Source organism: Anomaloglossus baeobatrachus, chromosome 2 (genome assembly GCF_048569485.1).
Source record: "Anomaloglossus baeobatrachus isolate aAnoBae1 chromosome 2, aAnoBae1.hap1, whole genome shotgun sequence".
Classification (NCBI taxonomy): domain Eukaryota; kingdom Metazoa; phylum Chordata; class Amphibia; order Anura; family Aromobatidae; genus Anomaloglossus; species Anomaloglossus baeobatrachus.
This window is the reverse complement of record NC_134354.1, coordinates 479,926,850-479,953,085: the sequence shown is the minus strand read 5'-3', so window position 1 is coordinate 479,953,085 and position 26,236 is coordinate 479,926,850. Positions and strand designations below refer to the sequence as shown.

The 26,236-nt window shown below is 46.7% G+C and overlaps 1 protein-coding gene across 2 annotated transcripts in view; it reads left to right on the top strand.

Annotated features, from left to right (window-relative positions):
• The window catches only part of AFF3 (ALF transcription elongation factor 3), a 731,240-nt gene that overhangs the window by 108,135 nt on the left and 596,869 nt on the right, over positions 1–26,236 (top strand). Inside the window, exon 1 of one of the 2 annotated variants that reach the window (XM_075336412.1) lies at positions 24,643–24,799. The exons of the other annotated variant lie outside the window; for it this stretch is intronic. The gene's annotated coding sequence lies outside the window, so the exon portion shown is untranslated. Of the gene's footprint in view, positions 1–24,642; positions 24,800–26,236 lie in introns of those variants that run through there. 2 annotated transcript variants of the gene reach the window in all.

Here is a 26,236-nt window from a genome sequence, read left to right as displayed (position 1 = left end):
CGTCACACTGAACCCGCCCATTCCGCTTCCGGAAGCCGTCATCATAACACGCTCGGGAGGAGACCGCACTGCGCACACGCACCACGGACGCGGCCATCTTTATCAAGGGCACAGAGAAGGGCAAATGTACATAGCCGTATGCAGCGAAAATATAGGTACGTTATCAGGAAACAAATCTGAAACAAACAATGGCAATACAACACAGACCATCATATGTTATGTTCAAGCAAAAATAGATATAGATATAATAACCATTTTGGTTCATCACACTCCGCAGTGACATCACAAATATACATTATATATAGGAGCAACATCATGCTCATCCTTAAGGAGATAACGATAAGATGTCACAGAAATGTTATCCTGATGTTTCAGAATGTAGATGTAATCATCCAATAAAAGTACATATCCATATGTGGCACCAAGACGATGGAGAAACATAAAGAAAGGCTCCCTCTCGGTCAAAGATGGGTAGAAACACTAACAATACAAATGAAAATATAAAAAATAATTAAAACAAAAACACACATCATAAAAACAAACAGAGAGAGAGCGGCAAAGTCATGAACACTTCAGTTAGGGTTTATAGGAACGGGGCGAAGGATAGTTTTTCATTGAGCCCAAAGGGTGTCATTGTCCCCAATGTGACAATCCAACGACACTCAAGTTTGGCTAACTCCTTTTTATGGTTGCCACCTCTACTTCCCAATTTTAATTTATCGATCCCTTTTACTTTCAAGGAAGAGGGGTCGCAGGCATGATATACCTTAAAGTGTCGGGGGATGGTTTTCAAGGACTCAAGATCAGACACCTCCTCCGCAGCAATTATATCCCTAACATGTTCACGCACCCGGATGCGGAACTGTCTGGATGTTAAACCTACATAGGTCAGTCCACATCCGCATCCGGCTGCGTAAATGACATATTCTGTGCTGCAGCTAATGAAGTGTCTGATATCAAAAGTGCTATTCCCATCCACCGACACAAAGGTCTTTGCCCTCACGATGTTACGACACGACAGGCATGTTCAACAAGGGAAACATCCCCATCGAGGTGGTCCAATATTGAAGGGAAGAAGATTTTTGGGAGCATAGTGGCTCTGCACCAAATAATCCTTCAGGTTACGGTTTTTGCGAGCTGTCAACGCTGGATACTTGGGGAGTGCCAATTTCAATGCTGGCTCCGTCATCAAAATAGGCCAGTGTTTGCGTAATATTCCCCTAATATCCTCCCATTGATTATTGTATGTTGACACGAAGCGTATGGTAGAATCATAACCTTTTTTACTATTTCCTTTATGGACAAGGAGTTGGTCTCTAGGCGTTTTTTTGGCTCTACCATAGCCTCGTTTAATGTCTTTAAGACTATAGCCTCTGTCCCTAAACCGATTCTTGAGGTCAAGTGCCGAATTAAAATCGTTGGAGGGGGTTGTGATAAAACCTGCGGACAAGGGGGGAAACGTGGTTATTTGGCCCACGGACCTTTATGAACGTGAGGCCTTTAGGCAATTGCGAGATCGGGAGACCTATAGTCCTCTATCTGGTAACCCCATAAAAGGATTTGAGTCAGAACTAGAGGATATTCTCGGGGTGGCTTTTTCACGTGGTGTCATTACTAAAAAAGTATATGATGGTCTCCGCGTCAAGTTTCCAGTAACACCCACTTTCTACCTATTACCGAAGATACATAAAAATCCTGTCTGTCCTCCAGGGCGTCCGATTGTCTCTGGCATCGGAGGGCTTTGCGAGAATGTTTGTAAGTTTATTGATTTTATCTACATCCTTTAGTTGAAACGCTGCCCTCCTTTGTCAGAGACACCTCGGACGTCCTGAGAAGGATTGACGGTATCTCACTTGAGAGTGGTGTGTTGCTGGTGACTGTTGACGTGGAGTCCTTGTACTCATGTATTGCGCACTGTGATGGATTGGCCGCCGCAAGGTGTTTTCTTAGGATGAGCAATTGGGATGTTGAGATACAGAATCTAGTCCTGAAGTTGTTGGAGTATATACTTACCCATAACTTTTTCCTGTTTAAGGATCGGTTCTTCCTCCAGAAACGCGGCACTGCAATGGGCGCGGCGTGCGCCCCGTCATACGCCAACCTCTTTCTCAGGTGTTGGGAGAGAGAGGTTCTCGGTGACGGGGCCTGCGCCGCTTCCCCAGTGCAGTGCTGGCTCAGATATATTGATGACATCCTTATTTTCTGGAGGGGAACCGATCATGAACTCCAGGACTTTATCACATTTCTCAATTGCAATGATTTAAACATCAGACTCACCTATAAATGGGACCCAATAGAGGTTGACTTCCTGGATATTAAGGTGATGATTTTGCCTGATCGGATGATCCAGACGACAATTTTCAGGAAAGAAACCTCTGTTAATAATCTTCTGCACGCGCCATCAGCACATCTGCCCTCCACTATTAGAGCGATCCCAACGGGGCAGTTCTTGCGTGCTAGGAGAGTTTGCTCCACGGAACATTCTTTTGAACAGCAGGCACTTGACCTCAAGAATCAGTTTAGGGACAGAGGCTATAGTCTTAAAGACATTAAACGAGGCTATGGTAGAGCCAAAAAAACGCCTAGAGACCAACTCCTTGTCCATAAAGGAAATAGTAAAAAAGGTTATGATTCTACCATACGCTTCGTGTCAACATACAATAATCAATGGGAGGATATTAGGGGAATATTACGCAAACACTGGCCTATTTTGATGACGGAGCCAGCATTGAAATTGGCACTCCCCAAGTATCCAGCGTTGACAGCTCGCAAAAACCGTAACCTGAAGGATTATTTGGTGCAGAGCCACTATGCTCCCAAAAATCTTCTTCCCTTCAATATTGGACCACCTCGATGGGGATGTTTCCCTTGTTGAACATGCCTGTCGTGTCGTAACATCGTGAGGGCAAAGACCTTTGTGTCGGTGGATGGGAATAGCACTTTTGATATCAGACACTTCATTAGCTGCAGCACAGAATATGTCATTTACGCAGCCGGATGCGGATGTGGACTGACCTATGTAGGTTTAACATCCAGACAGTTCCGCATCCGGGTGCGTGAACATGTTAGGGATATAATTACTGCGGAGGAGGTGTCTGATCTTGAGTCCTTGAAAACCATCCCCCGACACTTTAAGGTATATCATGCCTGCGACCCCTCTTCCTTGAAAGTAAGAGGGATCGATAAATTAAAATTGGGAAGTAGAGGTGGCAACCATAAAAAGGAGTTAGCCAAACTTGAGTGTCGTTGGATTGTCACATTGGGGACAATGACACCCTTTGGGCTCAATGAAAAACTATCCTTCGCCCCGTTCTTATAAACCCTAACTGAAGTGTTCATGACTTTGCCGCTCTCTCTCTGTTTGTTTTTATGATGTGTGTTTTTGTTTTAATTATTTTTTATATTTTCATTTGTATTGTTAGTGTTTCTACCCATCTTTGACCGAGAGGGAGCCTTTCTTTATGTTTCTCCATCGTCTTGGTGCCACATATGGATATGTACTTTTATTGGATGATTACATCTACAATCTGAAACAACAATCTGATAACATTTCTGTGACATCTTATCGTTATCTCCTTAAGGATGAGCATGATGTTGCTCCTATATATAATGTATATTTGTGATTTCACTGCGGAGTGTGATGAACCAAAATGGTTATTATATCTATATCTATTTTTGCTTGGACATAACATATGATGGTCTGTGTTGTATCGCCATTGTTTGTTTCAGATTTGTTTCCTGATAACGTAGCTATATTTTCGCTGCATACCGCTATGTACATTTGCCCTTCTCTGTGCCCTTGATAAAGATGGCCGCGTCCGTGGTGCGTGTGCGCAGTGCGGTCTCCTCCCGAGCGTGTTATGATGACGGCTTCCGGAAGCGGAATGGGCGGGTTCAGAGTGACGACACTGTTGTTACCCGCGTCATTTCCGGGAATTGCCCGATGACGCACACTCCGGACGAAATCCCGCCTCTGCACGCGACCTTAATGGAGGCCAGGCATGTCTTTCTTCATTAAGACACATATAAATGGCTCCCTCCCGTCACACATCATGTCGCACTGCCCTGAGGAAGATACGAAACGCGTCGGTGTGCGGTGGCATTCGGTCTGTTGAGGCTTCACCATGAGTAAGTAAACTATGCAGTGTATTATATGCCCACATGTGTTCCTTACTGGGAGCTTTTCTCCACATGTGTGATTCAAATATGCAGTTTCCTCTCATGGTGATTCCTCTGACCTGACTGCCTCTTTGTGTGCTCTGGGTTTTTATTCTCTTACCTGGTTATATATGTAATTATTTGTGAATTCTCTTTGTACTTAATAAAGATTGTTCATGATTTTTTCACCTAACCAAGATTTGAAGTGTATCCTTTAATATCTTATATGGGGTATCTTCTCCCCTCTCTTTGCTCTCTGGTTTGATATGTGCTTTTGAATACCCTATTAAATCGATGGCTGGACCATATATGACAAGCTTTTCTGCCCCCCACCCACCCCCCATTCACCTTTTGTGTCTCCCCTATTACCTCATAGACTGTAAGCTTACGAGCAGGGCCCTCACTCCTCCTGGTATCTTAATTTTGTTATTTTGTATTGTCTCATATTGTCTGTACATGTCCCCTCTTAATTGTAAAGCACTGCGGAATATGTTGGCGCTATAGAAATAAAACTTATTATTATTATTATGTCCCAAAGTCTAAACAAATTTTCAACCAAACCCCCATCCATTTAAAGGGGTAAACGAAACTAATTTCTAATATGGTTGCATAAAAAATTCCCTACTGTTCCACTAACTACACTTTCTAACTACTATTGATATTTTCCTCTTTCCTGTCTATTATGCTTTGTTTAAGAATCCCAGTGCATGTTGGGATTCCTTTCCTTCTGTCCCAGTGCTCAGTAAGCTCATTTTTTTTAGTTGTTTTCATTATGTTATATGTTTAAAGAGGACCTGTCACCTTCTGTGACACATCTGTTTTAGTTAATCAATTTGTTCCCCATAAGATGACAATTACGGCACTTCATTTCTCAGAACAGTGTAGTGTGTTGTTTATCTGTAATTCCTGAAAGAATTTAATGAATAAATTGACAATTAACCATTATAGATGCATATCTACACACAGTCACACTATCCAATCAGAACTCATAGCATCAGAACATGTACGAACATGCCCCTTTGACAAGGAGGAAGGTAACACCCATTTGTAATGTATTAATGAATTTACAGCAGGAATAACAGAATGGCACAATACAGTTATATGGATAGATGCTCTGAAATCGTTATTTCGTAAAGAATACAAGAATTTACATGTCAGGAGTAGAAATAAATGAACTCGACCAGTAAATTTCGGGGTTCGTACCAAACACAGACTTTACAAAAAAATTAGTGCTCGGAATTTGAGTTCTTTACGCATGCTAACCATTTGATCGAGCATCGCTGTGCTCGGGTAGGTTCAGTGCTCAGCCCAGTGAAAGTCACTTTTAGTGTTTGAACAACGCACACTGGGGGTAAAATCAGCGGTATCGGATGTAGTGTACAAAAAAAAATCAGTCACTGGAGACTTATTGTTCCGATTTTCGTAGATGGGCAACCGACACAAAATGGAATGACTTGGCTCTCATAAGCCAATTCTGTCAAGTCCTTTCAGAGAAATTGAAAGATACCTTGATGATTTACAAAACTCCTGAATCCTTGGAGGCTGCCCTGTCCTTGGCTGTACGTGTGGATTGTCACGGGGTGTAATATGGTAACTGGGGGGAATGGCGCCTACACTGGCCCTCAGTATGGGGTACCCTAAGCTGTACCTTAATTCAGAGGTAAGCCTGATGGCGACGAGGTCTAGACCGCCAGTGTAGCCCTCACTCCTGAATAGCCCTGGTCTAACACACCTACACCCCAACCCAGGGGAGGGCTGGGACAGGAGAAATATATCCCACAAATAGCAACAAACAGGTCACCAAGGTCAGACTCACAGCAAGCACACACAGAGGAAAAGACAATACGTGCTCAGGAAGAAATAATGTACAGGGAGAAAAACAACAAGGATATTTTCACCACACACCAAATAGCATATATCAAATCACCAAAGTTGGATAAAATGCATAGGACCGGTGTCGCTGGAGCAAGCTAGAGCTATCACCGGCATAGGATTCCAGGTTCCACCATTTTATTAAGGATGGATGCGGCCATGATAGGTCTTCCATAACCTGTGCTTCCAGCAGCAATTCACAGACCAGCAGGAATTAATTCCCTCTAGACAGGACACTAGAGAAAGGAAAACCGGGCGACGCCCTGCTCTAACTGAGCAACTTCAATGCACCATAACACATGTCAGTCTCTGCAGTGTAAACAGAGTCTGACACCAAGTCACCTGGTGACTTAAAAACAGAATTCCGCATGACATGGACAGATGCCTCCAAGATAGACCATTCTCCCTAGAGACCCTTTCTCGGGGCAGTACCCCATTGTCGGGGGGGTGATCTGGGAGTGAACCTTCACTCATGGGTTTGGAGGAGCCCATACAGCTAGGGGGAGCCACTACTTTGCATGTTTCCACTAAAACCGGCAAAAAGAAAGGGGTTTGTTTTTTTTGTGGTAAAGAGGGTCATTTGGAGCCTGTCCGTCAATTTGTAAGCAAAAAGGATAATCTGGAACTCTGCTTACCATTGGGGATGGACAATCAAAGTGTATGTTTGTCTTCCACATGTAGTTCCTGCTTTGTCCTGACAGCAGTGGTGGTGTTAGAGAGAAGAGCTGAGAACATTTCTATGTTTCTGGACAGTGGAGCAGGAGTCAGCAAGCAGTAGGCCCTGTTTGTAAGAACTCATGGGCTTACCTGCAGCACGTTGGCTAAACCCATCTCCATCTATGCCATTGACTCAGTGCTGCTTGCCCAGGGATGCCTGACAGAGATGGTACATGATATAATACTGAGAGTAGAATCCCTGTATTATTAAGTAATTTCCTGCTATATCTTGGAAGGCCTTCCCACTCCCATTGTACTGTGTCTACCCTGGTGGGTGAAACATAATCCTGTAGTCGATTGGCAATCCAGGGAAATTGTAGAGTGGGGAAACTACTGTTTTGATAGTTGTCTGAACACTTTTCTTTCTTCCGTCTCTACGGAGACTTTGCCTGCATTTTTGTTTGGGTTTGAGGATGTATTTTTGTTGAGGGGGTGTCAGGATTTGCCTCCTCATTGTCTATATGACTGTCCCATTAATCTGCTTCCTGGAGCAAAACTTCCCAAGTGTTACGCTGCGTCTCTGCACTCCTTGCTCTCCCCTCCTGCAAGGATGCACTGTCACTCACTGACACGGCCAGCTCCTTCCATGTTGCCCGACATCCCTGCTCTCCTCCATGTGGGTTCCTCCACCTCCTGGGGCCTCCAGGAGTGCTCATAGGGCGCGCGCGCTGCCTACCTTCTCTAAATGGGCCAGCGTGCCACTTCTAGGAAGTGCCTCTCAGACTATCACTGAGAGGCACTGGGTATTTAAGGCATGCTCCCACTAGGGGAGGTGCTTGTTCATCACCCTCAGTTCTGTTAGTTGATTTCTGTCTAGTTAGTTGTCAGGTCACCCGCCCATCCTGCCCTGTTTGCTCTGCTAGTCCTGTCCCTACCAGTACCTGGTCTCAGCCCTTTCTGCCTGTTGACACCTGGTTTCAGTCCTGTTCCTGCCTGTACCTGGTCCCAGCCCATCCTGCCCTGTTGGCACCTGGTTCCAGTCCTGTTCCTGCCTGTACATGGTCCCAGCCCGTCCTGCCTGTTGGCACCTGGTTCCAGTCCTGTTACCTGGTTCCAGTTCTGTTCCTGCCTGTACCAGGTCCCAGCCTGTCCTGCCCTGTTGGCACCCGGTTCCAGTCCTGTCCCAACCTGTGCCTGGTCCCAGCCCGTCCTGCCCTGTTGGCACCTGGATTCAGCCCTGTTGCTGCCTGTACCTGGTCACAGCCAGTCCTGCCCTGTCGGCACCTGGTTGCAGTCCTATCCTGCCTGTACCCACTACCAGTCTGTCCTGCCTTGTTGGTAATAGTGCCTGACCATCCTGGCTGTGATATTTTTCTTGCTAGTGGCTCTGTCTGTCCATCCTGCCCTGTTGGTACTAGAGACTCTGCTGATCCATCCTGCCCTGTTGGTGCTAGAAACGTTGCCTTCCATCCTGCCTGTGCTGTCTGCCTCTGCTACCCTGGTGGTCCCTGTCTTGTCTTGAGACTCTGCCCTGTCTGCTCCGATGTCCACCCCTGCCCTGGGGGTCAGCTTTCACAGTCCCTGACTTTACCCCATGAAAGGGTAGGCCTGGGGTTTCTCTGTGGTCCAGTGGGTCCACTTTGGCTGTTACACCAAGTCGAGACTGCCTGTCTCTCTGGGCCAGAAAGATTATACAATGAAAGATTACATTGCTGAGAGTCTAGAGAAGGGACATTTAAGACCCTCCTCTTTGCCCATGGTGGCAGGGTTCTTCTTCGTTAAGAAGAAAGATGGGGTCTCCACCCTTTTTTTTGGAATTTTGGGAATTGAATCAGATAACCATCCAAAACCCTTATCCTCTTCATCTGATTCCGGATCTATTCAACCAGATTGTGAGAGCTAAATAGTTCTCCAAGTTGGACTTAAAGGGGCTTACAATCTGATTACAATCAGAGAAGGTGATGAATGTAAAATGGCTTTCAGTACACCTGAGGGTCACTTCGAAACCCTGGTCATGGCAATTAAGTTAGCTTTTGAGGAATGGCACCATTGGCTGGAGGGAGCAGACCATAAAAACCTGTCATGTCTCAAGTCTGCCAAACATCTCAATCCCATACAGGCTAGATGGTCTATCTTTTTTTACCAGGTTTAATTTTACTGTCACGTACAGTCCAGGGATTGACAACACCAATGCAGATGCATTATCTCGGAGCTTCCCTGCAGGAAAGTATCTTTAGTATCATTTATATCCAGCAGCATGGTGCTGTTTTTTGGTTTATGTAGCCACATATGGTAACTATCAGCCTCCTGATGAACAAGAGTTGTTGGAGAAAAGCATCGAGGCATGAGGCGATGAAAAGATGAGCTGTAATCCAGGCTGTCCCTGATTAGGTTGCTGTTCTCATAGAGAACTATTGTGACCTCCTGGATCCCTCAGGGGTTTTTTGTTAACTCAGCCATTGCACTTGAATCACTTTATTTTTGAGCACTGCACTTTATCTTTTGTTGCAGGGGTTTACAGGGTTAGGTTAGGGATAGCCGTCGGTGAGTGGGGGCGCCACATCGTACATCTAGGGTGCCAACCTCCATGGCTAGGTAGGACACAGGAGGGAGTGGATAATGTAAGGATTTTATTTCCTCCTCTCTTCTGTGCACCGGTTTGCTATTTTATTTTGGGGTTTCAGACAATTTTAAAATATTCATTAAATGTTATGTTTTAGTTAGGGTCTATGTTTGTGTATGAATACCTGATAACTAATATTTTGAAATTTACTTTTGGAGCCATTCCTGTTGCCACTGGCTCCAATGATGGTTGATGATAATTTAGAGTTTCAAATAGCTAAAATTGTTGATTCTCGTTTTCTACGTCATTCTCTTCAGTACTTGGTGCACTTTAGGGGCTATACCAGAGGACAGGATGTGGGTCAAAGCATTGGATGTGAATGCCACAAGATTCAAGGTTCATTCATTTCATGCTGTCCATTCAGATAGGTCTGGTCTTGAGTGTCCCAAGACCACTCGTAGAAGGGGGGCTACTGTCATGGGTGTGTCACGAGTGACAGATAGTCATGTGGTTTCTGGTAATGACAGTCACAGAATTTGGCTACGCAAAATGCTCCCTGACTTTTTATTGTTCCTGCTGTTAGTATCCATTGTATTAGGTAGCTTTCCTGCTGGGTTTTCATCTCTTCCGCTTCAAGACCCAGTTATTATTTTCCATCCAGCTGCTGATTATCAGTATACTCCATGTCCTTACAGACTCCCATCTTCCCTGGAATTGTGCTGGGGATATTATTCAGTTCATTCAAGCTCTGGTTGCAAGCAGCTGGCTTGTACTCCTCTATGGTGTCATTGCTGAAACTTTGCTGAACTTCCACCTGAGTCATCTGTGGATATGTAGTTCATGCATTTTCCCACTGGGTGTCTTCCTTGTGTCTTCTCTAGTGTTTAGTAGGGTTGACTCGTTCCCTATTTAGGGTCCAACACTACGGATAACTAAGATACTTAGGGTCAGGTATCTGGCTTGGCGCATAGGTGCAGAACCTATCTAGAGTGGTGATGGACCCCAGGGACCACAAGTAGGTTTAGTCAGGGTCACTGTCTGCCCGTACCCTAGACACAGTGTTTACCTTCTCCTTCACCGTTCACTTGGTACTTCCCCTTACCTAGCGTGACACCATTATCTTCTGTTAAAGTAGTGAAAACAAAAAATTTGGGGTTAAAGCAAACATAATTGTGGTTAAAAATTTATTTTTTCATTTTCACGCCTCAACGTTATAAAATTTTGTGAAGCATCTGGGCGTTCAAGGTGCTCACTACACCTCTAGATAAATTCCTTGAGGTGTCTAGTTTCCAAAATAAGGTCAGTTGTGGGGGAGCTCCACTGTTTAGGCATATCAGCAGCTTTCCATACACAACATAGTGTCTGCTCACGATTCCAGCCAAATTTACATTCAAAAAGTCAAATGGCGCTCCTTCCTTTCCGAGCCCTGCCATGCAAACAAACAGTAGATGCACGCCACATTTGGGGTATCTGCATACTCAGGAGAAATTGCACAACAAATTGTAGGGTGCTTTTTCTCTGGTTACCCTTGTGAAAATGAATGATTTGGGGTTAGAACAACATTTTTTTTTTTCATTTTCACAGCTCAATAGGGTCACATGTGGATGATTTCCACCATTTAAGCTTATCAGATGCGCTCCAAACGCAGCATGGCATCCCCTATCTATTCCAGACAATTTTGAGCTCTAATGCCTGCTTTACACGCTTCAATAAATCTTTCAATCCGTCATCGGGGTCAAGTTGTAAGTGACGCACATCCTGTATCGTTCGTGGCGTATTTGCGTGTGACACCTACGTGCAATCAAGATTGAACGAAAATACGGTGATCGCATACACGTCGTTTATTCCTCATACATTGGACGTTTTGTTGTATGAACCTAGTGAATTGTAACGTGTGACATCCCTCATACGATTTTGGTGTCTGATGCTATGTGCGCAGGTGTGCGCTCTGCACCGCAGCTTAAAAAAGGTCTGCTTCAGAGCGCAGCTGAAAAGCTGCGTTCTGAAGCGCCTCACAATGTCTGTCATTCACTAATCTCTGTCAGTCCGTCACTATCTCTGTCCCTCTCTCTCTGTCCATGTCAGTCTATCCCTCTTACCCCCTCTCTCATACTCACCAATCCCCGATCCCCGGCGCTGCACGGCGTTCACACTGCTCCGGCGGCTTTTACTGTTTTGAAAAAGCCGGCCGCCCATTAAACAATCTCGTATTCCCTGCTTTCCCCGCCCACCGGCGCCTATGATTGGTTACAGTGAGACACGCCCCCACGCTGAGTGACAGGTGTCACACTGCACCCAATCACAGCAGCCGGTGGGCGTGTCTATACTGTGCAGTGAAATAAATAATTAAAAAAACGGCGTGCGGTCCCCCCAATTTTAAAACCAGCCAGATAAAGCCATACGGCTGAAGGCTGGTATTCTCAGGATGGGGAGCTCCACGTTATGGGGAGCCCCCCAGCCTAACAATATCAGTCAGCAGCCGCCCAGAATTGCCGCATACATTAGATGCGACAGTTCTGGGACTGTACCCGGCTCTTCCCGATTTGCCCTGGTGCGTTGGCAAATCGGGGTAATAAGGAGTTATTGCCAGCCCATAGCTGCCAATAAATCCTAGATTAATCATGTCAGGCGTCTATGAGACACCTTCCATGATTAATCTGTAAATTACAGTAAATAAACACACACACGCCCGAAAAAATCCTTTATTAGAAATAAAAAACACAAACATATACCCTGGTTAACCACTTTAATCAGCCCCAAAAAGCCCTCCATGTCCGGCGTACTCCAGGATGGTCCAGCGTCGCATCCAGCGCTGCTGCATGGAGGTGACCGGAGCTGCAGCAGACACAGCCGCTCCGGTCACCTCCACACAGCTACTGAAGACAGCCGCGCGATCAGCTGAGCTGTCACTGAGGTTACCCGCTGTCACTGGATCCAGCGGTGGATGCAGCGGTGGCCGTGGGTAACCTCAGTGACAGCTCAGCTGATCGCGCTACTCACCTCAGTTGCTGCATGGAGGTGAGAGGAGCAGCGGTGAGTAGTGCGATCAGCTGAGCTGTCACTGAGGTTACCCGCGGCCACCGCTGCATCCACCGCTGGATCCAGTGACAGCGGGTAACCTCAGTGACAGCTCAGCTGATCGCGCGGCTGTCTTCATTAGCTGTGTGAAGCTGACCGGAGCGGCGGTGTGTTCTGCAGCTCCGGTCACCTCCATGCAGCAGCGTAAAAACACATCCCATTCCCTACACATTACACACGCTTGGCAAGTCAATAAATAAAAAAAAAAAAAAAGGTGCCCAATGCATACGTCACAGAACACATGATCTAAAGGATCGCACACAAAATTGATCAATTTAACATAGACTACTAACGCACGTGTGACAGCAAATGAACGACCTACGTGCAATCTCATTCAATCGCATATACGACCTGGGCGTGTCACATCGCATACGAGATCGCACACCTAATTGTAAGGTGTAAAGCTGGCTTAAAATGCAAATGGTGATCTTTCCCTTCCGAGTCCTGCCATGCGCTCAAATAGTAGATTTCCATCACATATAGGGTATCTGTGTACTCAGGTGACATTGCACAACAAATTGTAAGGTGTATTTTCTCCTGTTACCCTTGTGAAAATGCTAAATTTGGGGATAAAGTAACATTTTTGTGGGAAAAAGTAACATTCTCATTTTTTTTTCTTACACATTGCTTTGGTTCCTGTGAAGCCTCTGAAGGATTAAACAACTTCTTGGATGTTGGTTTGAGGGGTGCAGTTTTTATAATGGTGTCACTTTTGTATATCTTTTGTCGCCTAGGCACCTCAGTCACTTCATATGTGATGTGGTCCCTAAAAAAATAGTTTTGTAAATTTTGTTAGAAAAATGAGAAATTGCTGATAAACTTTTAGCCCTTCTAACTTCCTAAGGCTGTGTGCGCACGTTGCATTTTTTATTGCGTTTCCGCAGCGTTTTGAACTGCAGCGCTTTAATGCAAAACTGCATGCGTTTTGATTTCCAGGCATAGTCTATGGAAATTAGAGATTTCTTGTGTGCACTAGGCTTTTAAAAACGCAGCATTTCAGTTGCAGAAAATTTGTCAAAATCTCTGTGTTTGAAGAAGCAACATGTCAATTGATTTTGCCATTTTGGCAGCGTTCTACACCCATTGAAATCAATGAGTTGTAGAAAAACACCAAAATGTTAAGCAGTGCGTTTGCATTGCATTATTGTTGCGATCCGCATGTTTATTTAATATAACAAAGGCAGGTCTTTCGTCTATCTCTCTCTGTCGGTCTGTCTGTCAGTCGGTTGCTCTCTCTGTCCATGTCTGTCTCTCCCTCTCACCCCCTCTCTCATACTCACGATCCACGATCACCTGCGCGGCGCTGCACGGCGTTCACACTGGCGGCTTCTTCTCTTTTGAAAATGCCGGCCGCTCATTAATCCATCACGTATTCCCTGCTTCCCCCGCCCACCGGCGCCTATGATTGGTTGCAGTCAGACACGCCCCCACGCTGAGTGACAGCTGTCTCACTGCAACCGATCACAGCCGCCGGTGGACATGTCTATATCAAGCAGTAAAAAAATAAATAAATAAATTGAAAAAAAACGACGTGCGGTCCCCCCAATTTGGATAACTAGTTGGACAGCCAGGGTAAAGCCACTCGGCTGAAGGCTGGTATTCTCAGGATAGGGAGATCCACGTTATGGGGAGCCCCCCAGCCTAACAATATCAGCCAGCAGCCGTCCGGATTTGCCGCATCCATTAGATGCGACAGTCCTGGGACTTTACCTGGCTCATCCCGAATTGCCCTGGTGCGGTGGCAAGCGGGGTAATAAGGAGTTAATGGCAGCAGCCCATAGCTGCTACTGAGTCCTAGATTAATCATGACAGGTGTCTCCCCAAGATACCTTCCATGATTAACCTGTAAGTTTAAGAAAATAAACACACACATCCAAAAAATCCTTTATTTGGAATGAAAGTCAAAAAAACACCCTCTTTCACCACTTTATTAACCCTTCAAAAACAACTCCAGGTCCGACGTAATCCACGCAAGGTCCCATGACGCTTTGAGCTCTGCTACATCGGAGGCTGACAGGAGCGGCAGTAGAACACCGCCGCTCCTGTGAGCTCCATCCAGCAACTGAAGCAAGTCGCGTGATCAGCTGTGCTGTCACTGAGGTTACTGGCGGCCACCGCTCTCGGGTGGAGGACTGCTGCCGTGGCCGCGAGTAACCTGAGTGAAAGGACAGCTCATCGCGCGGCTCACTGCAGTCACTCAGGGGATTTGCGATCACAGGTGAGTCCTTCACGTGTGACCGCAAATCAAGCCGCGGCACACGCACAGAGCCGCGCGATCACAATGAAGTCGGGTGAAGTTCATCCGAGTTCATTCTGATCTCGCGGCACTGTCTCGCAGCCAGCCATGCTCTTTTTGACAGTGCGGTCCCACTCGGCTCTGCTGCAAGTCTATGGGGATGTTGAAGAGCCAAGTGGGACCGCACTGTGAAAAATATGCATTCTGGATGCTTTTCCCACTCTGTCTATGGCAGAGCAAGTATCCATGACGCATCTATAAGGGATAAGCAGGTTATCCTGTAAAACACACCCCCCGTACCATATCTACCTAAATGAAGACGAGAACCACGACTTTATTGCAGGAATGGCCACAGTTTTATTTTACCGTATATATGTATACCAAACTTGTGGCCCAACATGCCACTCAATTGTTAAACTTAACCTTATACATATATATACCCGTATAACCAGAAACACCGATAGATCCGTCCGAGAGGCAAACCATCATTCCTAACCCCCCGGCCGTAACCTCCAAACCGGCCCAGAGGACCACCTCGGCCGTGACCACCCGGCCCGAGGTGAGGGGTAACAACGTTCCATCGTTAATTACCCCTACCCAGAACCTGCGGGACCTCCGCCCACAAGTTCCCATCCACTCCGAAGCCACTCCCCTTGAGCGACTTCGTACCAACAAGCCGACTGTCGGTACTCCCAACCTCTCAGACGGACCTATCACCCCGCTGTGACAACAATAAATTAGCAACTCAACCTTGTATTCTCCTTTATTCCTCTTTTTTTTTTTTTTTTTAAAGTTCTTTTTTTTTTTTTTTTCTTTTTGAAAAACCATCACCTTTTCACCTTTTTATTTTTTTTTTTTTATCTTTTTTTTTTTTTTTTTTTGAACATATACATATAATTATATATCAGGGCGGGCGGGTGGGACACAAAGATCAATCGACGAAAGAAGAGGTAAACAGCACACCCCCCTCTCTTATACCTCTCCCAACACCCCACCCCTTCCTTGCTCCCCCCCAATCCCCTTACAGCTCCCTACTACCAATCCTGTACTCCCACACATCCCCCATCCCATGCAAACCTATTAACCCTTTCCTAACCTTGCACCCTCCCGATCGTCATGGGGTCCATTCACCCCTATGGGGCTCACTGCCCTTCTGATCGCATGAATTCTCTAGGAATGTGCGCACGTTGCGTTCTGAGACGCACAGGCAGTGACTTACACGCTGCGGAATAGGATGCAACGTGCGCACATGGCCTAATAAAAAAATTGTGTTTCAAAAATTGTGCTGATGTAAAGTAGACATGTGGGAAATTTTATTTATTAACTATTTTGCGTCGTATAACCCGCTGGTTTAAGAGCATAATAATTAAAAGTTTGAAAATTGCACAATTTTCAAAGTTTTATGTAAATTTCTGATATTTCCATCAGTAAACGCAAAAAATATCATCCTAAGTTTACCTGTATCATGAAGTACAATGTGTCACGAAAAAATATTCTCAGAATCACTGGGAGCCATTGAATCGTTCTAGAGTTATTGACACCCTCCACCAGGGCCTGTTTTGGGGGGACACTGGAACCGGGCCAGTTCAATCCTATGATGTTGCAGCGGCAGGGCCCTAGTCGGTGACCCTGGTGGTGTCGTTTAAATGGGAGAGATAATATATTTACAGGAATAATGATTCGTGATGCCACCTGTGGTCTTTGGCCAGGTATGGACGACGCTGCTTGGACGGGATCGTAGGGGCAGATGGTGATGCAGCTGAGATGGTACAGCTCCCCACAGGTGAGTTGCCCCCCCCAGGGCAACCGTAGGCCAGTGGGATGTTTTGATGGCTCGGGACTGGTGGCGCAGGCAATGAGTCCAGGACACAGCGAGATGCAGTCACAAGTTCTTTACTCACAGTTGTCAGTTCCTGATTATCATGGCCGGTCAAATACTGCCCTTGGAGTGCTGAGTCTTGCAGTAATGGAATCCAGTCGATCCCCAGGTAATTCGGAGTCACAAGACCGGTGTACCTGTGTCCCTTTCCTGGTCGTCTTCCTACGCTGGCTTCACTTTCCTGCCCTGCATCTCACAAACAGTGCCTTGAGCCAGTGTCTGCGGACACTGTTTTGGGAGGCTCTTCTGCCTAATCCCCTGGCCCTCTGTAGTCACCTTTTCAATTGATTTGCGTGTGGTTCTGGTTTTGGCATATGAAGTTACCTCAACCTCCGTTTTTGCTAGCTGAGCCTTGTAGTTCTCCACTAGTCTAGGGTCCGGTCCCCTTTGCGGCCAAGTCCCTCCACACCGGTGTGTCAGATGTGGATGCAAGCCCATGGGTGGTCCTTCTCATGGCTCTAGGACCCCTTCATCCTTTTCTTTCCTAGGATGAGGCTCTCCGGTTCCAGTCCTCAGAACCTCTCCCCTCTGCTTCCTCCTTCGTTCTTCTTACTCCAACTGTCTAGTTTCACTTTCTGAACTCCGTTCTAAGTGTCCACCCACTAACTAACGCCACCTCCAGACTGGCTTAGGGACTGTGCTCTCCCTAAGGTGGAACTCACCCTAACCACAGCCTAATGGAGTGTAGCTGTACTAAGACTGTGCCCACGTGTGTGCTCTCTCCACCGCAGCGTAAAGTCACTGCATGTCCGCTTCAGAGCGCAGCTGAAAAGCTCCGTTCTGAAACTTTGCCGACTGCAAAAATTGGTGCGCTCTGGATACGGCCTCTCCCTATAGATAGAATGGAGACAGCATGCAGAGCGCACGAAAGAAGTGACATGTTGCTTTGTAGAACGCAGCGATTTGGCAGCATGCAAATCACTGCGTTCTAAAACGCCACGTGGGCATGGATTATGCACAATCTTCATAGATTGTGCAGGGAATGCAGGACGCATGCAGTTACGCTGCGGTGAAGAACGCAGCGTAACTGCATGGAATACGCACACGTGGGCACATGGCCTTAGAGCAGACCTGGGCAAGGGGTGGCCCGCGGGCCACATTCGGCCCGCCTACTCTCTGTGTCCGGCCCGCCTGGCTCAGGGCGTCCTTGCTGGCTGGTCACTGATGAGGGGAATCCGACCTGTTGTCCGGAGCTCCAGGCTCCGGGAGGCGCGTGGTCAGATTGCCCTCATCAGTGCCCGGGCAAATTCCGGGGCCCTGGAGAGCCGGGGGGGCTCACTCGGCCTCGTCAGTTCTGGTGCCCCTTGGCCGGGGCCCACTCGCCTTAGTTCTGCTGTCCCCGGGCCGAGTTCCGGGGACCGCAGTCCTCGGCAGGAATCTGCGGCGCCGTCCCTTTAAGGAGCAAAGACTTCCTGGTTGAACTTCATCTGTGGGCGGAGCTACCGGCCGGCGTCCTGCTCATCCCACAGATGAGAGTTGCAGTGCCAGCCAGCGACCCCAGCACAGTTCTTCTTTCCGGCTCTGTGTGGGCCCCCTCTCCACCGTGACCTGAGCGGTATGTGCCCTCCCCACCCCCCGATTTATGGGCCCTGGTGAGCTGTATGGGCTCTTCTCCCCCCCTAGGTGTATTCCCTGCAAACCCCCCAACCCCACCTACCTCCCCGGTGCCGTATGTGCTGGGCCCCAGAGCCGCGTGTGTGTCTGTCTGTATGTATATATGTAGCAGAGCTATGTGTGTATGTATGTAGCAGAGCTATGTGTGTATGTAGCAGAACAATGTGTATGTATGTATATATGTAGCAGAGCTATGTGTGTCTGTATGTAGCAGAGCTATGTGTGTCTGTATGTAGCAGAGCTATGTGTGTCTGTATGTAGCAGTGCTATGTGTGTATGTAGCAGTGCTATGTGTGTATGTATGTAGCAGAGCTATGTGTGTCTGTATGTAGCAGAGCTATGTGTGTCTGTATGTAGCAGAGCTATGTATGTAGCAGAGCTATGTGTGCCTGTATGTAGCAGAGCTATGTGTGTCTGTATGTAGCAGAGCTATGTATGTAGCAGAGCTATGTGTGTCTGTATGTAGCAGAGCTATGTGTGTCTGTATGTAGCAGTGCTATGTGTGTATGTATGTAGCAGAGCTATGTGTGTCTGTATGTAGCAGAGCTATGTGTGTCTGTATGTAGCAGTGCTATGTGTGTATGTAGCAGTGCTATGTGTGTATGTATGTAGCAGAGCTATGTGTGTCTGTATGTAGCAGAGCTATGTGTGTCTGTATGTAGCAGAGCTATGTATGTAGCAGAGCTATGTGTGCCTGTATGTAGCAGAGCTATGTGTGTATGTATGTAGCAGAGCTATGTATGTAGCAGAGCTATGTGTGTATGTATGTAGCAGAGCTATGTGTGTATGTATGTAGCAGAGCTATGTATGTATTTATGTAGCAAAGCTATGTGTGTATGTATGTAGCAGAGCTATGTGTGTATGTAGCAGAGCTATGTGTCTGTATGTATATGTGTAGCAGAGCTATGTGTGTATGTATGTAGCAGAGCTATGTATGTATGTAGCAGAGCTATGTATGTATGTAGCAGAGCTATGTGTGTCTGTAGCAGAGCTATGTGTGTCTGTAGCAGAGCTATGTGTGTCTGTATGTATGCAGCAGAGCTATGTGTGTCTGTAGCAGAGCTATGTGTGTCTGTATGTATGCAGCAGAGCTGTGTGTCTGTAGGCATGTATAATGTGTATCTATGTATGTCAGTGTATATGGCTGTATAGATGTGTCCGTTCTATATGTATTTTTGTGAGCTTGTCTTTAAATATGTATGTGTACGTATGTGTGTCTGCGTGTTGATGGGGCCCACTGGGACTCTTCCGCCCGGGGCCCACAAAAACCTGGAGCCGTCCCTGACCCTCATCACACGCTGCGTGTCGGGCAGGAAACAGAGGACAGATCCTGAAGCTCCACACAGTGTAGGCAGCGGAACGCAGGAATCTCTCCTCTGTTCCTTGCCCGACACTTTTCTCTGTGACACACGCGCGCCCTGATATCGTCAGTACGGCGCGTGTGTCATTTGAAAAGTTCCCGCCCGGCAGGAGAAGCTGCAGAGGCGGGGGCCGTATGGAGAGAGGCAGCGGCGGGGGCTCCTAGGAATACAGCGTCGGCGCAGCCTGGCCATGTGAAGGAGAAGCAGCTCAGCGGGGGGCTCGAACGGAGGTGTCTGAGGACGGGGACGATAAGAAGAGAGGTGAGTGGTTACTAGTAACCTGCGGGGACAATGGGGGCGGGCAGGCGGGGGGCTGGGGGAGAGGGGTAACTTTTGACAAATATTTGGGGTGTAGTGGTTTAGTATATGGGAATGTAGTTTTACAGGTGTGGTATATGGGGGGGTGTAGTGGTGTAGTTTTATAGGTGTGTAGTGGTGTAGTATAATACAGGTGTATATAGGAGTGTAGTATAATACTACACCCCTATATACACCTGTATTATACTACACCACTACACCCCTATATACACCTGTAATATACTACACCCCTATATACACCTGTATTATACTACACCCCTATATACACCTGTATTATACTACACCACTACACCCCTATATACACCTGTATTATACTACACCCCTATATACACCTGTATTATACTACACCCCTATATACACCTGTATTATACTACACCACTACACCCCTATATACACCTGTATTATACAGGTGTATATAGGGGTGTAGTATAATACAGGTGTATATAGGGGTGTAGTATATTACAGGATAAAGGAGAGAAGCTCCGCGTCACCGATAAAGTAGGTGCTCTAGGGTAAAAAATAGCACATGAGAAAAGAGTAACCCCGGCACACTACAACTCCCAGAAAAAAGGCAAAATGCAAAAAGTTGTATGCAATATTTTTATTAACACAATAGTTCCTTGAATGCTTTTTTTCAGAAAAAATGAATATGGTCCAACAAACTGGACGTTTCGGCCACAGGCCTTCGTCAACATGGACTATTATCATGCACAATCAAATGTATGCGATTATTCAGTAAAGGACTAGGAGTTATGGAAATGAGTAGAGTCTCATATGTTTATCACTGTGTCAATTCGCATACTTATGCGAATTGACACAGTGATAAACATATGAGACTCTACTCATTTCCATAACTCCTAGTCCTTTACTGAATAATCGCATACATTTGATTGTGCATGATAATAGTCCATGTTGACGAAGGCCTGTGGCCGAAACGTCCAGTTTGTTGGACCATATTCATTTTTTCTGAAAAAAAGCATTCAAGGAACTATTGTGTTAATAAAAATATTGCATACAACTTTTTGCATTTTGCCTTTTTTCTGGGAGTTGTAGTGTGCCGGGGTTACTCTTTTCTCATATAGTATATTACAGGTGTATATAGGGGTGTACTGGTGTAGTATATTACAGGTGTATATAAGGGTGTAGTGGTGTAGTATATTACAGGTGTATATGGGGTGTAGTGGTGTAGTATATTACAGGTGTAGTGGTGTAGTATAATACAGGTATTTATAGGGGTGTAGTGGTGTAGTATAATACAGGTGTAGTATATAGGAGTGTAGTATAATACAAGTGTAGTATATAGGGGTGTAGTGATGTAGTATAATACAAATGTAGTATATAGGGGTGTAGTGATGTAGTATAATACAAGTGTAGTATATAGGGGTGTAGTGATGTAGGTTATTATCACAGGTGTAGTATATAGTGATGTGCTGCAGTTTATTACAGGTGTAGTATATAGTGATGTAGCATATTACAGTTGTATATAGGGGTGTAGTGATGTAATATATAGTGGTATAGTATATAGAGGTGTAGTTTATTACAGGTGTAGTGTATACTGATGTATATTACAGGTGTAATATGTGGTGGGTGTAGTGATGTAGTATATGGGGATTGTGTGTGTGTATGTATACATTGTGTGTATGTGTATATATATTACTAGAAGGTGGCCCGATTCTACGCATCGGGTATTCTAGAATTTACGTATTGTGTAGTTCATGTATGATTTTTGTTATATATATAGAGAGAGAGAGATGTTGTTGTCTGTAGTTACCAAGTGTTTGTGTAGGGCGCTGTACATGTTCTGGGTGTTGTCTGGGTGTGTCGGGGGGTGAGAGCGGTGTTGTATGTGTGTTGCGTTGTTTGTGGAGCGCTGTGTGTCTGTAGCGTTGTGTGTGTGTTGCGCGGTTTGTGTGTGTGTGGTGTGTTTTGGGGGGAGGTATGTTTTGAGCAATGTGTGTGTTGTGCGGTATGTGCGTATATTTGTGTGTGCCGCGGTGTTTGTGTGTTGGGTGTTGTGTGTGTGCAGCGTTGTCTGTGTGTGTGGGTGTCTGTGTAGGGCAGTTGTTTGTGGTTCCCAGTGTGTGTGTGTGTGTGTGGTGTGTTGTGCAGTGCGCGCGCGTGTGTGTGTGTGTGTGTGTGTGTGTGTGTGTGTGTGTGCATCAGCCTCTCTTCTCTCAGCCTACCTCTCCCAGCCTCCCTCCTCCCAGCCTCCCTCAGCATCAGCCTCCCTCTCCCAGCCTCCCCAGCATCAGCCTCCGCCAGCATCAGCCTCTCTCCTTCCAGCCTCCTCCAGCATCAGCCTCCCTCTCCCAGCCTTCCCCAGGATCAGCCTCTCTCCTCCCAGCCTCCGTCCTCCCAGCCTTCCCCAGCATCAGCTTTCCCCTCCCAGCCTCCCTCAGCATCAGCCTTCCCCAGCATCAGCCTCTCTCCTCCCAGCCTCAGCCTCTCTCCTTCCAGCCTCCCCCAGCATCAGCCTCTCTCCTTCCAGCTTCCCTCAGCATCAGCCTCCCCTTCCCAGCCTTCCCCAGGATCAGCCTCTCTCCTCCCAGCCTCCTTCCTCCCAGCCTCCTTCCTCCCAGCCTCCCTCAGCATCAGCCTTCTGCTCCCAGTCTCCCCCAGCATCAGCCTCCCCATGCATCAGCCTCCACCAGCATCAGCCTCTCTCCTTCCAGCCTCTCTCCTTCCAGCCTCCCCCAGCATCAGCCTCCCCTTCCCAGCCTTCCCCAGGATCAGCCTCTCTCCTCCCAGCCTCCTTCCTCCCAGCCTCCCTCTCCCAGCCTCCCTCAGCATCAGCCTTCCGCTCCCAGTCTCCCCCAGCATCAGCCTCCCCAAGCATCAGCCTCCACCAGCATCAGCCTCTCTCCTTCCAGCCTCCCCCAGCATCAGCCTCTCTCCTTCCAGCCTCCCTCAGCATCAGCCTCCCGTTCCCAGCCTTCCCCAGGATCAGCCTCTCTCCTCCCAGCCTCCTTCCTCCCAGCCTCCCTCAGCATCAGCCTTCCCCTCCCAGTCTCCCCCAGCATCAGCCTCCCCAAGCATCAGCCTCCACCTGCATTAGCCTCTCTCCTTCCAGCCTCCCCCAGCATCAGCCTCCCCATGCATCAGCCTCCACCAGCATCAGCCTCTCTCCTTCCAGCCTCTCTCCTTCCAGCCTCCCCCAGCATCAGCCTCCCCTTCCCAGCCTTCCCCAGGATCAGCCTCTCTCCTCCCAGCCTCCTTCCTCCCAGCCTCCCTCTCCCAGCCTCCCTCAGCATCAGCCTTCCGCTCCCAGCCTCCCCAAGCATCAGCCTCCACCAGCATCAGCCTCCCTCGTCCCAGCCTCCCCCTCCCAGCCTCCCCCAGCATCAGCCTCTCTCCTCCCAGCCTTCCCCATGATCAGCCTCTCTGCTCCCAGCCTCCTCCAGCACGCCGTGCTCCTCTGCCGACACTCACACACCCGATCGCATCCACTCACACACACCCGATCGCATCCACTCACACACACCCGATCGCATCCACTCACACACACCCGATCGCATCCACTCACACACACAGACACTGACGATATCGCACATACGCGCTTATACTCACAACATCCGGGGATATCACATGCTTCTGGCCATGTGATCCTCCGGCAGGTCCTGGAAGATCACAACAGCCAGTATCGCCGCCGAGAAGCAAGCGATATCCCAGGATGTTGTGAGTATGTGGATGCGATGTGATGTGTGTGTGTGTGTGAGTGAGTGTGATCTGATTTGTGTGTGTGTATGTGTGTGCTGTTATGTGTGTGTGCTGTTATGTGTCTGTATTTTCCGGCGCTGCAGGACCTTGATGTGTGGATGCGATGTGATGTGTGTGTGAGGTGTGTGTGAGAGTGAGTGTGAGCCGGTGTACACTGGTAACTATGATACACATCGGGTAACTAAGGGACCTTAGTTACCCGATGTGTATAATGGTTACCAGCGTTCACGGTCTCCGTGAAGATCCCAGCATCGCAAGGTTATGTCTGGCGCTGCTGGGATCCTGACGGAGCCGGTGTAGAAGCAAGCGATATCCCAGCATGTTGTGATGTGTGAGGTGTGTGTGAGAGTGAGTGTGAGAGTGAGTGTGATCTGATGTTTGTGTGTGTACTCACCTGGGAATCGGGGCTCCGTGTCAGTTGGGCCAGAGCGAGCGAGCGTGCATTGCGTGAGGGGGGCGGGGCCTGCAGAGAGCCGGGGCGAGAGGCCAATCCGTGTGGGGGGGCGGGGCCATGGCGAGCCCAGCGGCCAATCAGCTTTGTGTCACCGTAAGGACACAATTTCGGAGCATGACAGACAGACAGACAGACAGACAGACAGACAGAATAAGGCAATTATATATATAGATACGCGCACAGTATATATGCGTGTTTGTGTGTATATATATATATATATATATATATATATATATATATATATATATATATGTAGAACCGAGTTAATTATATTAGTCCGGCTCTCTAAAACCATCCCAATTTCTCATGCGGCCCCATGGGAAAATTAATTGCCCACCCCTGCCTTAGAGTATGTGTGTACTGTGGTCCAACTTACAAGGGATGGGGTTCCACACCTCTGGCTGAGGTGCAGTACCTCTGTGGCGACTGGACCCTTAGGGGTGCCACATTATTACACCATAAAGAGACACTGGTCAGAATTGAAAAAAAAATAGCTGGGTCAGGAAGGTGAAAACAGGCTGGGGGGGAGTGATGGGGTAAAAAAAAATAATTGTTTTGATTGAATAAAAGAAAATGATTGAGTCCATGCTTTGTATTTCAGTCCATGGAGTATTTCCAACATGTCTCAAAACGTGACAGCTTTGTGTGTGTTTCGATGAAGAGCTATTTGCAGCCTTCCCCATTCAGAAGTAGAGTAGTGCTGTAAGCGCATGTCACTGAACTGAGAGCAGCCAAGCAATATGCAGACTCAGTCAGGACTGGCTGTCCTATTTATATAAGTCCTCTCTGTTGTGTTATGCATGTGTGCTCACACAGCAAGACACTCAAAGGGAGGATTGTTTACGAAGCTGGATACATCATATCACAGGCTGTAAGGATCCCTTCATGTTTGGTAAGAGCTCATTTTTCATTGCTTGTTTTAGAAAACTGGAGGGATTTATCATTCTTGAGGAAATAAAAGGCACTGGGCTAGCACAGTCATCTGTCACTTGACAGAGGAAGCACACTGCCACAGCACACAGGCTCGCTTTCTGGATTTCTAGCGAGCAAACTTTTTTTTTTTAACCACTAAAAATAGTGCTGAAATCAATTGCTGAGGCATACAAAGAGCAGCACAATTTATTAGGTGTGTATTAAATGCATCTACAGTGTTGTGAACCTGCTCTTGGAGTGGTTATTATGTGCATTATAGGTATATTTTGGGCATATAGCATCTCATTGGAATGTATTACAAGATGGCAAAAGTTTATAAGGTTTGTGGCTAATTTGCCTTCTGCGAAAACAAGTAAATTGGAAAATAGATTATTGTGGGTGGCACTGGCTGCATATGTCAAGATGTGTGTCTTTTGAAGAAATTGCTGTAGATGAAAGGGTATGGCAGATTTAATTAGGCAGTTTGATGGCGTGTCACATAAAATTGGAGCAAGATGTAAAGTAAACATTCCCTTCTAATTAGCAATTGCTTGAGCAGTTTGACACATTCTGCAGGCAGCTGATTGCTGCTTTAACAGCTCCTTAACAATAAAGGAAGCTGACATAGCAGGTGTAAACAGAGACAGATTCTTCAAATGGCAAGCCTCAGAGGTTGCTTTCAAGGTGAAAGCCGATTATGATAACCATATCCATAAATACAAGATCATTACATCCTCACCCACCGCATCAATTAAGACACCTCTGTGTTATATATCTTATGCTGTACAGTTAAAAGAAAAAAGGTTTTGGTACCGTGTTAGCCAGTTGAAAAATTAGCAATCAATAATTATACTGTACACACACACACTTGTATTTTTACGTATGTTTATATCTATGCACTGGAATTAATTTGCAATGCACTATTAGCACTAGACCGAAAGTGTTGCTATAAAATGTAGATATAATGGCATTGTATCATGTACATTGCTGCATAAATTGTACGATTATGAAATTGTAGCATGGCTCAATGAGAAGAGCAGGTACATTTTGTTCAGTACAGTATCATATTCCCATGAGAGTATCTTCACTGTGCTTTGCTAAGTGCTTGCCATTGATGTTTGTCTTCTCAAATATATATTACTTAAGTGTTTCCTGAGATACTGGACAAATGCAGTGTACCCAAGAAAAGGATAAAGCTGATGGATTTATTGGTGAAGATTGCACTGCCCCGCACAGTGTGAAGTCGGCATAAAGGGTAGCAGATACACACACACACACACACACACACACACACACAATATACTGTACACACACACACACACACACAATATACTGTACACACACATACACACACACAATTGCTGTTAAAGAAAATGTACCACCTCAATTTTTTCACTAATTAATCTAAGTGAATTCT